Here is a 16,003-nt window from a genome sequence, read left to right as displayed (position 1 = left end):
TTGGGTCCTGTCTTGCCAGTGAGATAATTTCACCAGATCTCACGAGCAGCTCACCCAGGGCCGGGATGGGCCAGCCTCAGAGCTCCTCCATTACTGCCCGCAACTTCCCAGTGGGCAAAAACGGTCTTCTAGGACCTTGCCAGTCCACAAACCAGAACGATTAGTGTGCAGCGCTCACAAGTCGGCTCTGCTTTGGGTTGACATGGCAACACAGCCTTAGCTTCTCTCTGTTTTCCAAGTTTCTGCGCTAATCTGTGAAAAGGAGCAGCTCTCGTTTGCACAAGAAGGGGTGAAAAACGGAGACAATCTTTCTTCAGCTATAATGGAAGCAGAATGAGAGTAGGAGAGGGAAAGGAAGCAACACGGGCCAAAGAAGAGGAGATCTAAATAAAACCCAAGGCCCAGTAAGGCCACCTCAAGAAGATGCCAAGAGATAGAAACATGGGTGAAAAGGATCGGAGTCATTGCAAACCAAAGGAAGAGCAACCACAGTGAGGAAGAGGCTCGAGCTGCTGTCATAAGTGTTCCGGACCTCCTGGAATTGATGGTTTGGCACGATGAAGTCAGGGGCCAAGCCGGCGGCCAAAAGTGTTGACAACCGTATTATCCCCGGGTTTCCACCAGCTCATGGGATTCATGTTACAAAGCATCCAACCACACACCCCAACTTCCTATAGGGAACCTGCCCACCTGCCAACTGCCCACCGTTGTAGTAAGAAAGGCCTTCACCCATGCATTTCTCTCACTCCTTCTGCCTCCCAATCAATCCCGGGGCTTCCCCAGGTGGCCCTGCATGGGGTGGTATGGCCCCTTCTCTTGAGAAAAGTGAGTAATAAATTCTTCTTTCCAAGGCGTTTATCTCTGTGTCTGTCATTGTATGACAATGACATGATGAAAACAAAATGAGGGTATATCTAAAATAGCTACAAAACATCATCCTGGATCCTCAATAGCGTGTGTGCGTCTAAACTGTGCTGGCACCACAGTGGTCTGTGAGACAGACTTTGCCCTCCCACCCTATGTGATTTTGAAGGCAAAGTGCACAAACCAGCTAATTGTGATAACAGCCAACCTTGTCTGATGACCTGCAAACCATGAGTGCTTCACATGACTCAGCTCATTCCCCCCTCAACCACCTCTACGCGGTAAGTACCATCATCACTCCCTTTTTACACAGGAGCAAACTGACTCAGAGAGGGTGAGGAAGGAGTTCAAGATGATTCAGCTCGTGGGCAACGGAGCTCAGAGGCAGTCTGGCTCCAGTGGCTGGGTTTTTAATGTTGTTTGTATTATATTGGCTGTTCCCTCAATCCCACCTGCTACACCTTTATATCTTGACTCCAGGTAGTCATGGGCGTCAACAAATATTTGCCAAGGACCAAATGCATACATTGCATGACCCCAGGCACCAGGGGTACCCGACTAGAAGAAAAATAAGCCCTGCCAGCTCTTGGGGAACATCATGAAAATACAACAGTCCAAGGGAGCTTCCGGTAAGAACCAGGTAATAGACAACAGGAAGATGAGGGGGTGGGGGAATTCCAGGCTTTGTGAGGAGCCGAAGGAAGGCACACGGGGCAACAGAGGAGATGGGAGAAGGCTGGGGACATTGAGCACGTTATTCCATGGCGTCTCGGAGTCTAGTGTCCCTGGATGGATGGAGGGCTCGCTGGTCAGGATAAACGGTGTTAGAGAAATAGCATAAAAGCGCTGGTGAAGTTCTTGCCCTCCGTCTTTACTCCAAGTCCTAGTAGGGGTTTTAGAAACTGCTGTTATGTAGTGAGTTTTTAATGATTTGGATTACTAACACTATGTGCTAGTGTTCTATTTGTCAGTATACCTTTTGTTTTAAGCAATTTTACTGTTAATTTTCAGGTTTTACTGGGAGAATAAAAAATATTGAAGAAAATAGAAAGTATGTACAGGTATTAAAAAGGAATATTCTAGGGGTGCCTCAGTGACTCAGTTGGTTGAGCGTCCAACTCTTGGTTTCAGCTTAGGTCATGATCTCATGGTTCGTGGATTGAACCCTGGGTTGGGCTCCATGCAGACAGCGTGGAGCCTGCTTGGGATTCTCTCTCTTTTCTCTCTCTTTCAAATAAGTAAGTAAGTAAATGAACTCTAAAAAAAAAGGAATATTCTAAATGACATATAAGCCTACCAGCTGGAGATAATGATTTTTTTTTTTTTTTGGTATAAGCTAGCCTTGCAGATGTTTACACACACACACACACACACACACACACACACACGTATATAATATACTTAGATCGTAAGTATATTTTTATACACGTGTATACCCATTTAAGCATTTAGGTGTGTGTACTTACATGAGGGTACTCATATTATATATAATTAATTTACCAGCAGATTGTTTCTATGCCAATAAATTTTATATATACACATATAAAAATGGTTTTGACTTACAGCTATATGATTATACCATGATTTTTTGGATATTTTACTTGCTTTCTGTTTTTAGGTATTATAAGCAATTAACATTTTTGGACATATTTCTAAGCCCTTGCCTGATCATTCAGTAGATTTTATAAATAGATGAAAAATGTTCCTCAGACTTCTTTTTTTCTTTGTTATTTTCAATACTTCCTCTTCGTCTCTACACATCTGTTGAGCATAATTTTCTCTTTGGCCAATTTTCTCGTACAGACTCACTTGAAAAATGACTTTACAATTCTCCCATGAAGAAGGACTCCAAATAATTTATGTAGACATTCTGCCCTCAAGGAGGGAGAGCAGGACTCCCCACTCCTTAAATGTGGGCTGTATACAGGGGGTTCCCTCTGAAAAGCGCTATATGGAAAAGTGGGGCCAAGAGGAACCTAAAGAGATATGTAACTAAATGTCATCTGCTGTCCTGGAGCTTTAGGTAAAACGAAGACAATCTGAATAAAGTAAAGACATTAGGTTAAGAAAAAAAAAAAAAAAAGACAGGGGTGCCTGGGTGGCTCCGTTAAGCATCCGACTCTTGATTTTGGCTCAGGTCACGACCTCATGGTTCGTGATATTGACAGTGCAGAGCCTGCTTGGGATTCTTTCTCCCTCTCTCTCTCTCTCTCTCTCTGCACCCTCCCCCTCTCTAAGAGAAAGAAATAAACTTTTAAAAAAAGGCAGAGCGAGACATTAGTAAAAACTAAGACAATAGGAATAGAGTACGGACTTTAGTTAATTACAATACATCAATATTGATTCATTAGCTGTAACAAATGCACCATACTAATTAAAATATTAGCAAATGGGAGACTTGGCACCTGGTATATCAGAACCCTCTGTTCTATCTGTTCCATTTGTCTGTTAAAAAAAAAAGCTTTCTAAATATAAAGTCTATTAAAAATGAGCGGAAGAGCACTCTCTACATGGCCAGAGAACAGTGTTATTTCAAAGCTGTCTAAAAACCCAACAGTAGAAATGTGGACTGAACCTCAGGCTACCAGAGGCCTCCTTGGGCCCTCCCCGGGTGGTTCTGTAGGGAAGGGACGTGCTGAGGCCAGTCCTCGACCCAGAGGGAGAGCTCAAGGTACAGGAGCCACTCCCTCTTTCTTAACTTTATTTCATTCCATTACCTTTTCCCGAGTCCAGATTTTGTTAAGATTAGCGGTATGTGTGTAACTTCCGAGATACTAATAAACTGAAGAAAGGCTCACCACCGCAACCCCTGTCATCATCAACCACCACTTACTCTGAAGTTCAAAACAAGCACCCCTACAAATCATCTTCCCGGGAGAGAGCCTTTTCTGAAATTCCAACCCTGCTTGAATCATACGTATCCATTCTAGAATCTCTACATTCTTTCTGGTGACACCAACAACGAAAAGAATTTTCAAAACAGGGTCAAACACCACCATCCGGACCACTGCCAACAATTCCAAAGAGTCACCGCCCTGCACCAGGTTTCTCTGTGTTGATTTCACTTGCTCCTTCAGAAGCTGAAGCCTTTAAGGGTGGAATGTCCCCCTGAGCGGCTAACTGTGCAAAAGAAAATCTTGAACCAGGGGTGCCTGGTTGGCTCAGCTGGTTAAGCGTGTGCTTCAGCTCAGGTCATGATCCCCAAGTTGACAGGTTTGAGCCCTGTGTTGGGCTCTGTGCTGACAGCTCGGAGCCTGGAGCCTGCTCCGGATTCTGTGTCTCCCTCTCTCTCTGCCCCTTCCCTGTTTGTGTTCTCTCTCTTTCTCAAAAATAAATAAATACTAAAAAGAAAAAGAAAACCTTGGAACCAGATTCAACTCTCAGAGGGGTGAAAGCAGAGAATACCACAGTAGAAGGACACCATTTATTCTCGCTCTCCTGTCACAGCAAATGACAGCAAGAGGCTACCTATTACCATTACTAATTGGTACACTATGCAAAGCACACCGGTAAGTGAAATGTTTTTTCTTTGCAGGGAAGTCAATTTTTTAAAATATCGGTCATTTAGACTACTTCTAATAAAACTGGCTAATATCTACTGAGCGCTTACTATGTGGCAGGCTCTAAGCATGAAGTGTTTATTAACTTGTTAATTACCACGCAGGTCTATGACGCAGTTGCTATCCTTATTCCCATTTTACAGATGGAACTGAGAGGCAGAGAAGTAACTTACACGAAGTCACACGGGAGGCAGAAATCACACCATGACAGTTTAATTCCAGACCCCATCCTCTTTACCTCTGTACCGTATAATACCCATGTATCCTTACACACAATTATGTGTACGTATGCACCTGTACATATAAGCATATATGTGCATACGTTTGTATGAATACACAGATGCCTACCTTCACTGTAAAACCCTGAAATTAATACACTGTTAAATTTTTCATTAGAACAAGTTCTGTTTCAACTGCTCCTCAAATGAAAATCATTGATTTTTAAAGGGTTAGAATGACATTTGTAGGTAATGCTGTATATCCAAGACAAAGGAAAAAAAAAAAAAACGGTTTGGCACTTAAAGATGATTTCTTAAGTAAAATGCAATTTTCATATCAGTTTTAGCAGATAGAAGCCTTCGAAGATTTTTTAAATGTTATTTGGAAGAAGGGACCTCTCCCTTAGGACAACTATTACCAGAGATACAATATTTAAGACACTTGGAGAATTTGAAATCCCTTTGGAGTTGGAGCAAAGTGGGTTTCTCTAATGAATGCTATTTCTGATTCTTCCAAAAAAAATAATAAAGGCCAGATTGATTTTCTTTTGCAGGGACCGAGTAGGCTTTCTTCAACCTCACACACAGGTAGCAGACCTTTGACTTGGTATTTCGAGTCTGTAGGTCACAGACACGTCATTTTCATGAGTGCATGCATAAGTAACCCGAGAAATGGATGTTGCTGGCATTTTGAAGCCTCTTTTTAAAGATTAGTTCTAAAATGACATATAATTTCAAATAACTTTAAAGTCCAGCAGAATTATTTTATTTCTGTGCCACAATCCCCTAAGTGAGGAAAGGCCCCACTTGCAGTGGTCAAAAGAACCTTAGTGAGAACCATTTTCCCCCCGGAAATTAGAACCACGGCCAAGCACGAGAGCTGGAGTGCCGTGGTCCTAGGAGAAGGCTGATCGAAAGAACAGATAGGACGAAGATTAGAGAGAGTCTGAGATAAACAGAGCCCGTGAGGTTATTGGAGGGTCATAGGCTGAAATGGTCCCAGGGTGGCTGAAATCCTCCTGAGGGGTGCCTATCGCAAAACCGCAGGTTTCCCCTCCATGATTAGGAGGACGGCTTTTGTTCATGTTACCATGGTGATGCCAAGACTGATTCAAAGGGAGTTTTCTAAAGTGCTGTGTGTTCTGTATCTGTGTTTTTCTCTATGTGTGTGGATCCGGGGTGATGCACACGCATGCACACATGCACATACAAGCCAAGTCCAATCACAGATTCTTTTGCTGGTAGAAATTTCACTCTATTGTTGACCTAATTTGAATCTTTCTTCTTGTGAGTGGGTCATGAGTTGGAGGGAGGAAGATTTTCTATGACACAGAAATAGTCATTGTAACTATAGGCCTCCCCGAGGCAAAGTTCTCTCTTCCAAGACTAGAGGTGAAATACAGGGTGGAGAGAGGTGCCAGGTGAAATAAGAGGACCATCTTAAGGCATTTTCTTTTTCCCTTTTTTTTTTTTTTTTTTTTTTTTTGGTTGGGGGTAAAGTCCATTGGAAGTTGAGCAAGTCAGAGACATCCTTCAATGTCTGGGCAAGTGTTCCTAAAAGGAAATATTATAAAGAGGTGGATGAGACCCATCCACTCTTAATTTCTCTTTTGGTTAATGGAATCATCCAGTTGCCTAACTGAAATCCTCATGTATTTTGCCTTTGTCCTTGCTCCCGTCCCCAGTATTACCAGCCAGCCAGATGCTCAAATAAACCCCGGTTATTCTTGCCTTCTCCCCTTATCTAGCTTCAATATACATTCAATATACATTCAGTATAGTATTCAATATACATACAGTCTCTAAGTCCAGGGTAGTTTCTTGTCATAGCCTCTTAATTCAAACTTCTCTACATTCTCATAATCAGAGCATTACTGCAAATCTTCATCACCTCTACTAGGACTATTGCAGTGGCCTCTCCATGAACTTCTGTACTCCTGCTACTCCCTAAGCCATCACTCACATGGCCACTAGATCTATTGTTCTGAAAGAGATACAGTCTTGTCACTACTTTACTCCACAACATCCTTGGCGGAACATTCGAGACCCTCCACCATCACAGTCCGGGGCGTTTCTCCAATTATAATGGAGAGGCCAGCTGAGGTCAACATTCCACTTTGAGACTTAGCCAAAATTTAGCTTGAGGCCCTATCCTGGTTTCTGAGGAAGGTTTACCATTCTCCTAAGATTTTTCCGAATTTCTAGGGCTTCTCTTCTCTTGGTCTGGACTCCCTATAGCTGATTCATGACATTAACACATCATACTGAAAGCTTATTTTGTGGGAGGCACCACAGTAAATATTTTACACACATTTTTTTCATCTAACACAACAACCCAATGAGGTTGTAGCTGCTATTCATCATGTTTTCTGGACAAGGACACTGAGGTTTGGGAAGAAACATGTCCAAAGGTACCAAGACAATAAGTGAAAAGGAAGTGGGCAGTCAGGTGTATCTGACTCTACCATTACTCTACGTTCTTTCTTCATATTTTGACCATTCACGTATTCAATGAGTGCCTCTTGCATCAGGTACCATGCTACAAATGGGGGCAGATGTTGGGAAGAGTAAGAAATGAACCTGCTCCTAGAAGGAAACAGGATTCAGCAGGATATTACAGCATCTCAAGAGCAAAGGGAGCCCCAAATGCAAACTGCTCTGAGCCAGCGTGGCCCAGCTCCAGAGTCTTAGGCTCCTCCCTGTTCTTCCCTCGGCAGCCACGATCTCTCCTAATGCCCCATCTTCTCTCCACGTTCATCCAGCTTTCTCTTCCGATACACCAGCAACTGTACTCTACCCTAGGTGGGTCAGGTTGTCCTGCAAATATGCCAGAACATTCCCACCTGTCTGGCTGTAATCGCCCTGATGTGTCCCTGCTTAGAATATTTCCTGCCTCCCTCGGTTCTATTCTTCAGCACCCATCTCCAATCCCACCTCCTCCAAGAAGCCTTTCTAGATGATTCCTGACATCAATGATCTCTCCTGTTCAGGTATTGACTTAACACATTTTGTTTAATCCATTTTGGCTGCGTGTTATTTTCTATTTGGCCTCCAACCCACTGCTTTGTTGTCAGGCCTTTTCCTGACAGGCCTCTTCCTCCTTGAGACCCTTTGCAGAATTTCACCCCTTTTCGGTGGGAAGACAGCTCAGCACCTCACTCAACAGGGGAGGCTATTCAGCTGAACAAGGCCAAATTTGAATCCCAATATTCCTATTAGCTGTGTGTCTTGGGACATTTAGGCAACGTCACCACGTCTCAGTTTCTTTATCTCTAAAATGATGATAGTACTGGAGTCTACCTCTTAGAGCTGACATGTAGATTAATGTGTGTAAAACGTGAGACCAAGTTAAGAGACACACACACTGGATACACAAAGGATGGGCTCATGGTATGAGATGATAATCACTATGCGTACATTGCAGAGAAAGTCATGAAAAAATAAAGCCCAAGTTACATCACAATCTGGAGTGAGAGATCTCCAAACATAGAAGCAAAGGAAAACATGTGACCATGAGCAAAATTCCGTTGTTTGGATTCATAATCATTTGAAAGGCTCAGATGAGCTATGCACAAAATATAGGGATCACCTTGGCTCCCTTGTTTGAACCACATGTGCTTCTCACAGATTCCGAAGAGTCCACTGCTGTCCCCGAGACTTCTCTCAGTTCCTTGGGGACTTAGGTGTTTGTGAATCACCATGGCCCCGAATTTCCAGGTCTGGATCAATCTTCTGCCACCTCAGTTCCCATGCCTTCTTGGTGTTTCTTAATTTCCTTTGAATGAATCTCTTACACAACCAGGGCACTTACTGAAAGTCTTGAAGAAGATGTGTACAGAGATAGACGTAATAGAAGATTTCTATCGCTGAAATTCAAACCGCTAAAAACCTAACACTAGAAAATCTTATTCTTTTTTTTTTTTAAGTTTATTTATTTTGAGAAAGAGAGTGGGAGAGAGAGCATGAGCGGGGGAGGGGCAGAGAGAAAGAGAGAGGGAGAGAGAGACTACCAAGCAGGCTCCATGCTGTCAGCACAGAGCCCAACATGGGGTTTGGAACTCACAAACTATGAGAACACGACCTGAGCCAAAATCAACAGTCAAATGCTCACCCAGCTGAGCCACCCAGGTGCCCCAGCCTTATCTTTTCCTTTGGAAACTCATCAAGGTATTTTTTTTTTTCAAACAGAGACAGTTATCTTTCTAAGAGGAACTCTGGTCCCTGATACTACTCCATTTATTAAAACTTACCACATCTAAACGATTGAAGTTATCCATCCTAATCAAACACTGATATTTCTGCTACTAACTGTCATTTGGGACACAACTAGGCCACTTTTGACATATCTATAAAATGAGGTGACTGAGGGGCGCCTGGCTGACTCAGTCAGTGAGCATCTGACTCTTGATTTTGGCTCAGGTCATGATCCCAGGGTTGTCAGACCAAGCATCATTTTGGGCTCTGTGTTGAACAGGGAGCTTACCTAAGATTCTCTCTCTCTCTTCTCTCTCTCTTTCCTTCTTCCCCTCTCATCCACTCATGCTCTCTCTCTTTTTCTCTCTAAAAAATAAAAACAAAATAAAACGAGCTGATAGGATAGCTGGTGTCTACCCCATCATAGGTGGCAAGGACACAGCTGAATGATGTGAAAGTGACTACGTCTATACAAAAGCAGCTGGGGAGCCCACATCTCCCTCAAATATAGAATCATGAAGGTACACAATTCTTCACAGTAAATCAGAAACAAGCCCAAGGTTTAAATTCGTAGACAACTCACTCAAGAGGAATGTGCTCTTATCTAGCCCCCAAGAGAAAAGTTATCAATGAAGTGATCTCAGCAGTTAGATCAACACATTTTTATGATGTCATGAAGTTTCTTTGGAAGAGGGAGTGGCTGAGCTCACCGGTTTGACCTCAGTCTCTCCTGAGGATGTTGGACGGAAGTCATCTGAAGGCTCGGCTGTGGTGGGAGGGCCTGCTTCCAAGATGGCTCCTTCATGTGGCTACTGGCCATAGGACTCAGTTCCTTGCAGGTTCTTGGTAGAAGTCCCTCACCACACAGACTCCTTCACAGGACCACTTAAGTGTTCTCTTGATACGACTATTGACTTCCCTGAGACTGAGTGACAAGAGGGGGTAGGGGAGCTATAACTTTCCTGATTTAGTTTCAAAAGTCTCATGCCATATTTCATTAGTTAGAATCAAGTCACCTAATCCAACCCACACTCAAGGGAGTGGGAATTAGGCTCCATTTTTTAAAGTGAATTTAGAGAGTATGGGCATATTTAAAAGCACTGTGACAAGGATACCTTTAACCTCATAGGACCACCTAGAGATAACTTCAGGTGAAAACTGAATCATATACTACAAAATTTAGGGAGGACTCCTTCTTTTCTCTCTCTCTCACGAGTCCTTGAGGAATCCTGTCCTCGTTCTATAGGGAAAAATCTGACAGAGATGGATAGGAGACAGGATGGAGGAGAAGAATGTGAATATGGGGCATGCTGAGTTTTACTATTCTATGCCATCCAGAATTATGTCAGAGCAGAGTGAGATTAATTGGGGAATTAGATCTCTTTTCTTGTTCTACTCTTCCCCCCGCCCCCCAAACCCTTCTCCTTAGCCATGGAGGCTATCAACTGACACACAGTGTTTTTTCCTCCATTATTCTTCACGCTAAGGACCCATTAAGCAGTATTGATGCTTCCAGGGATCAAACAATCAATCATTTCTTTCTCTGAAACGGGGCCAGAGTGATCACACGTTTAGCTCTGCTTGATAAAGGCTATGGCTGGGGAGCTAGTACACACATGGTAAAAATACTTTCCAATGGATACACAGCTATTATTAGAGCTGGTATTTACTGAAATGGTTTGTGTTACCATATTGCATTTACTGTATTGAGTCAAAGAAGGAATGTTTAGTTCCAAAAACAGATTTCTTTTTTTGAGGCTGGTAAGCTGCTCTGATTTACATCTGTAGTTTACAGTCACTGTTTCCTCCTCCTAGAAAAAAAATATTCCTCCCTTGATTTGTTTCACATATTCATTTAAAGCAAAGAATTCTAGTTTTCAACAAAGACCTAAAATCAGAACTCTATATGTTTAAAAAAAAAAAAGGGGATCTAGCCTAATAGGTTAATTCATAGATGTTTGCCAAAGACCTTAAGTATTTCATGAAATAAGGTCTCCAAGTAGATGCGGCTGGCCAAAGGAATTTTTTTTCCAGAGCAGTGATGGCTAGATCAGATTCAGTCATGATTTCAAGGATGAACCAAGAGACAGAGGACTCAGACTTAGGAAGGTAATGCTGACCTTTCTTATGGGAATTGCGTCAGGTTTCTGCTCTCACTTCCAACTACTGCATTTAATACCATTTTTAAAATGAAGTAGGTCACTTGCTAAGCCAAAGGGTCTGCGTGTTGTTTCATATGTGAAATCTCATTTATGTTAATAGGGACTGAAGCTATCAACCTAGCTCCAGATGTGGAGCAAAAGAAGGAAGGAAAGAATGGAAGAGCATGGAAGGACTTGTGGTATCTGTCTGGACCCCTTTGACGACTGTAGCCCCTGAGATAGAAGTCTAGAGGGGGAGTGAGGGTAATGGGGCACTCCAATGAACGAAGACCACCCAAAGATGACAGTGTCCTTCAAATAGCACCATCACCATATCTGGTGTGAAGGGGAGACTCATTATGTATTTTGTGAGCAACATAACTTAGATCAGTTTGGGAGGAATTAAGAGGGTGTTTGAGCTAGGTCCCAAAAGATAAATGTATTACTCCCCAAGCATAAGTTAGGTACCTTGGAGAAACCTCAGCTATTCCAGGAATTAGGAGTAGACGTCATTCCTGCAGGAAAAATAACAACATTTTGGAATTTCATAGAGTTACCCCTACCCCACCCCACTGCACACATTCCTCACCAAATTTCAACCCTGTAAAAACGTTTATTATTTAAGGGTAACAACCCTGCAGAGGCTCTTGAGAGAGAATATGACAAATACAGAAAAATAGGAAGAAAACCAAAAACAACCATAAGGACTTTACCTAGGAACAGACATTATAAACATTTTGCCTTATTTCCCCCCAGTTCTTTTTTAAAGCACCTTGTTATACAGCAAGGACAATACTACAAGTAAGCCTTTGCCTCCTGCTTTTTACAATTAAAAACAATTTACACTTTATCCTGACTAAAAAGCGGATACATGTTCCCTGTAGAAGATCTGAAAACCACTAGAGAAACACAAAGAAGTGAAAAATCACTAGGAATTTTCTTGCCTTGCATCATCACCGTTAATATTGTGGTGGCCTTCCAGGATTTTATTTTTTTCTGGTCCTTAACAAACCCGTAGATTCACATAAGAGAGTGGGGTCATTCCTTAAGGGTTCAAGTACCATTTACCCAAGGTGTGAGTGCAAACCCCCTGGAAAAGTCACGTAGTTTAAGTGCAGTGGAGTGGCTTTCTTGGCGGGGATGTGAAGTATTATCTGGGAACAAAGATGTCTCTAGAGTTGCAACCCGTCTGCTCCTCCCAGGTGGGATCCTTTGTGTCCCCGCTTTGAGAGAAGGGCTGGGCCAAGGACAGGACAGTGGAACAGAAGAGACAATGCAGGAATGAACATACGAGGCTAAGAGGCAGCTTGAAGTGCCATGAGGGCTGCTGTTACTAATTCTCACTCGATGCCTCTGCTACCAAAAATTCTATTTAGCTAATAAAATTTATATTGAACAACAGCAAAATTACACTGACCAACGGCTCCTGTTTTTCTCCCAGGGGACCCTCCCTATTTCTCCAAGCGAGGATCACACAGATTATTGCCAGGAGGAATTCAACGCAAAGGTCTCACAAGAGCAGAAGTAGAAACCAAATGCTGATTAATCTGGATTTCACGTTTCACCGAAATACAGTTGTGTTACGATAGTTTCCAGGAGGCGTGGCGGTGCAGAAGAGGCACCATTGCAACTCTCCCACGCGTTTTCTGTGACCATGGGAAAGTCGCTTGCTCGTCCGGCGGTCTGGATTTATCTCAGTAGAGCCACGGCTGCTGATGCCTTCTCTGCATGTACCTATGGCTCACAGCGGCTGACCATGCAAAGAGCCTTTCACACACAAGGGTATTAATGTTTGTTCATTCCTTGTTTTACATTCACGACTGCCTCGCACAAGAGCAGGTGTGATGTGCCATGGGGTCATGTGCACCTGTGTCACCGCGGGTTAGTTTTAACATGGAGAACAATTATGGTCTTTTTCGCTCATTGCCGGTCTACAGAATTGGAGACAGGAGGAAAAAAGGGATTTAAGGTAGGGAAGATGTTTTAGCTATTTATATTCAGTAAAAGAAAATTTGAACTGGGGGGGGGGGAATGGGTGAAAGGCATGAAAGGGATTAAGAGCACACTCATTGTGATGAGCACAGAGGAATGTACAGAACCATTAAATCACTATCTTGTAAGCCTGCATGGTCACAATACTGGAGTTAAAACTAAAAAATTAATAAAAAAAAAAAAAAGAAAAACAAGAAAACCTGATTACAGATGTAATGAACCTTTGTCATGACAAAGTGAAAGAATATGTAAGTATGTGAAATAAATGGCAAAGCTGGTCCCATCCGTCATCACCTCCACCTTTCCAGAAGGGACCGCTGTTCCCAGTTGTATGAACGTGCTTCCAGCATGCTTTCTAGTCATCACAGGTGCATCAATACACACGCTGGTGTTTTCACATGTTCAGCGCCGCACCGTGGGACATCCGTGGGCTCCTGGCCCACGGCGGCATCTCGTTTTTTCTAAACAACAGTGATAGCTTTCCCTCAGTCAGATGAACAGTAATGGGAGCGACCAGTCCGAGGCGAGAAAAACATGCAGGGGCCAGGGCCTCACCTTCTATCAGAGGAACTAGAAGCAAATAAACGTATGAAGCTCTTGCAAGACTGATTCACTTCATCTGCAAAATGGGCAAAAGAAGACCCCCTCCCCCTCCCGCCATGGCATTTCCGTGAAGCCCAGGGAGTTAATATACATCAAAGTGTCTCACAAACTGTAAAGCAAAACCTGGCACTGCCTTCTACGTAGCCCCGTGCGTGCGTGCGTGCGTGCGTGCGTGCATACGGCGTAAGGCAGGGAAAGGGGAGGGCTGATATTAAAGCAGGCACATTGTAACTCTTTAGATGCCACATGGTAATGTTGACCGCTGAAGCTCTGGGCGATTCCGTGATGAAAAAGTCATGACAACTTGGTCTATACCAAAACTGATCGCCTTAGTATTTCACGTTTAGTCAGCTCCATATTGACAGAACCTCAAAGACCTTTGTTCTAATTTTTAGGATGGTCTGTTGCTCCCGTAGGCAGAAAGCATGGGGTTTAGAAGGCTCTTCTTTATTAATCAAGAGGAAACAGCAAAAGGCTATTTTCCTGTCTGCCTTATGGAGATAAGACTGAAACGAAGCTGGGGTCTTTTTTCAGTACCCTTCAGAGAGGTGGGCTGGCAAAGGACCCAGATTACTTAATAAATGGTTAATGCCAGTGGGGGGGAGGGGAATAAGAGCCTGAAGGAAAAGTCATCCGTAGGTCAGATTAATAAGGGCCCTATCTGTGCTCTCTCATGCAATACTGACCGAGGCATCAAGCTTCTTATTAAGACCAGGCTGGGGTGCCTGGGTGGCTCAGTTGGTTAAGCTTCTGACTCTTGGTTTCAGCTCAGGTCATGATCTCGTGGTTTCACGGGTTTGAGCCTCGCATTGGGCTCCACACTTACAGCGCAGAGCCTGCTTGGAATTCTCTGTCTCCCTTCCTCTCTACCCCTCTTCCACTCGCGCTGTCTCTGTCTCTCAATAAATAAATAAATAAATAAATAAATAAATAAATAAATAAAACTTAAAAAAAAAATCCTTCGAAAAGCTGGGATTTCCAGCTTTTCTTTAAAGTAAAAAAAAAAAAAAAAGATCAGGCTATTCCAAGATAGATTTGACTTTGCCTTCAGAATGGCCTACACCCCTATTTCCAGGTCAAGGGCTCATTTGCCCATGACACCCGCCAACGTTTCCTCAGACTTTATATTGAATTTGGCATTGAAAAAAAGACCAAGATAGGAGCACCTGGCTGGCTCAGTGGGTGAAGTTTGTGACTCTTGATCTCAGGGTCATGAGTTCGAGCCCCACATTGGGCATTCAGATTACTAACAGAGTAATAACAGCAATAATGAGACCAGGACACAAAACTAGGGCCTTTGAACTTTAGGAGGGAAGAAAGGAAGCAGGGTGGCTTCAGTGTCCCAAGTTATTAAGGAGACGTGCTTCACATCCCACCAGGTACCAGTGTGGCTCCAGTGTCACCAGAAGAGATAGTTACTGTCACTGAGACAAACGTAATGCAATGCTGCAGAAGCAAAGTGTCCACAGACACCCTCTAGGGACCTCAACTGTAGGCCAAACTAAAGGTCAGGTTAGTGTACTTGGAGATGAGCAGAAGGAATTTAGTCATCAGACAGACTGTTGGTCATGAGGTTAGTTGTCTTTGCAGTCCATTAAGGAAATTTTCAACTTTTTTGATTCTATCCTTGGAAATCAATCTTATCATATAATAACTCACTGGGTCTTTTAAAAAAAATGTTTTTTTTTTTTTAATTTGAAAAAGAAAGCGTGCATGTACGAGCGGGGGAGGGGCAGAGAGAGAGAATTATTATTATTATTATTATTGATCAGAATGTGGTAATTGCAGGGGACTTTAACACTCCACTTACAGAAATGGATAGATCATCTAGACACACGGTCAATAAAGAAACAAGAGCCCTGAATGATACATTGGATCAGATGGACTTGACAGATATATTTAGAACTCTGCATCCCAAAGCAACAGAATATACTTTCTTCTCGAGTGCACATGGAACATTCTCCAAGATAGATCATGTACTGGGTCACAAAACAGCCCTTCATAAGTATACAAGAATTGAAATTATACCATGCATACTTTCAGACCACAATGCCATGAAGCTTGAAATCAACCACAGGAAAAAGTCTTGAAAACCTCCAAAAGCATGGAGGTTAAAGAACACCCTACTAAAGAATGAGTGGGTCAACTAGGCAATTAGAGAAGAAATTAAAAAATATATGGAAACAAATGAAAATGAAAATACAACAATCCAAGCGCTTTGGGATGCAGCGAAGGCAGTCCTGAGAGGAAAATACATTGCAATCCAGGCCTATCTCAAGAAACAAGAAAAATCCCAACTACAAAATCTAACAGCACACCTAAAGGAAATAGAAGCAGAACAGCAAAGGCAGCCTAAACCCAGCAGAAGAAGAGAAATAATAAAGATCAGAGCAGAAATAAACAATATAGAATCTAAAAAAACTGTAGAGCA

At 42.8% G+C, this 16,003-nt stretch overlaps 1 long non-coding RNA gene across 1 annotated transcript in view; it reads left to right on the top strand.

Moving 5' to 3' along the window:
- Positions 1–1,236: 1,236 nt before the first annotated feature.
- Positions 1,237–16,003, top strand: part of LOC121016899 (uncharacterized) — a 21,459-nt gene continuing 6,692 nt past the window's right edge. The window contains exon 1 of the long non-coding RNA XR_005784517.1: positions 1,237–1,504. This is a non-coding gene — a long non-coding RNA (uncharacterized LOC121016899). The remainder of the gene's footprint in view (positions 1,505–16,003) is intronic.

The sequence above is a fragment of the Herpailurus yagouaroundi genome, unplaced genomic scaffold (assembly GCF_014898765.1).
Source record: "Herpailurus yagouaroundi ecotype Mexico unplaced genomic scaffold, PumYag 213, whole genome shotgun sequence".
NCBI lineage: Eukaryota > Metazoa > Chordata > Mammalia > Carnivora > Felidae > Herpailurus > Herpailurus yagouaroundi.
Note: the sequence above shows the minus strand (reverse complement) of the source record. Positions and strands in the feature narration are given on the sequence as shown.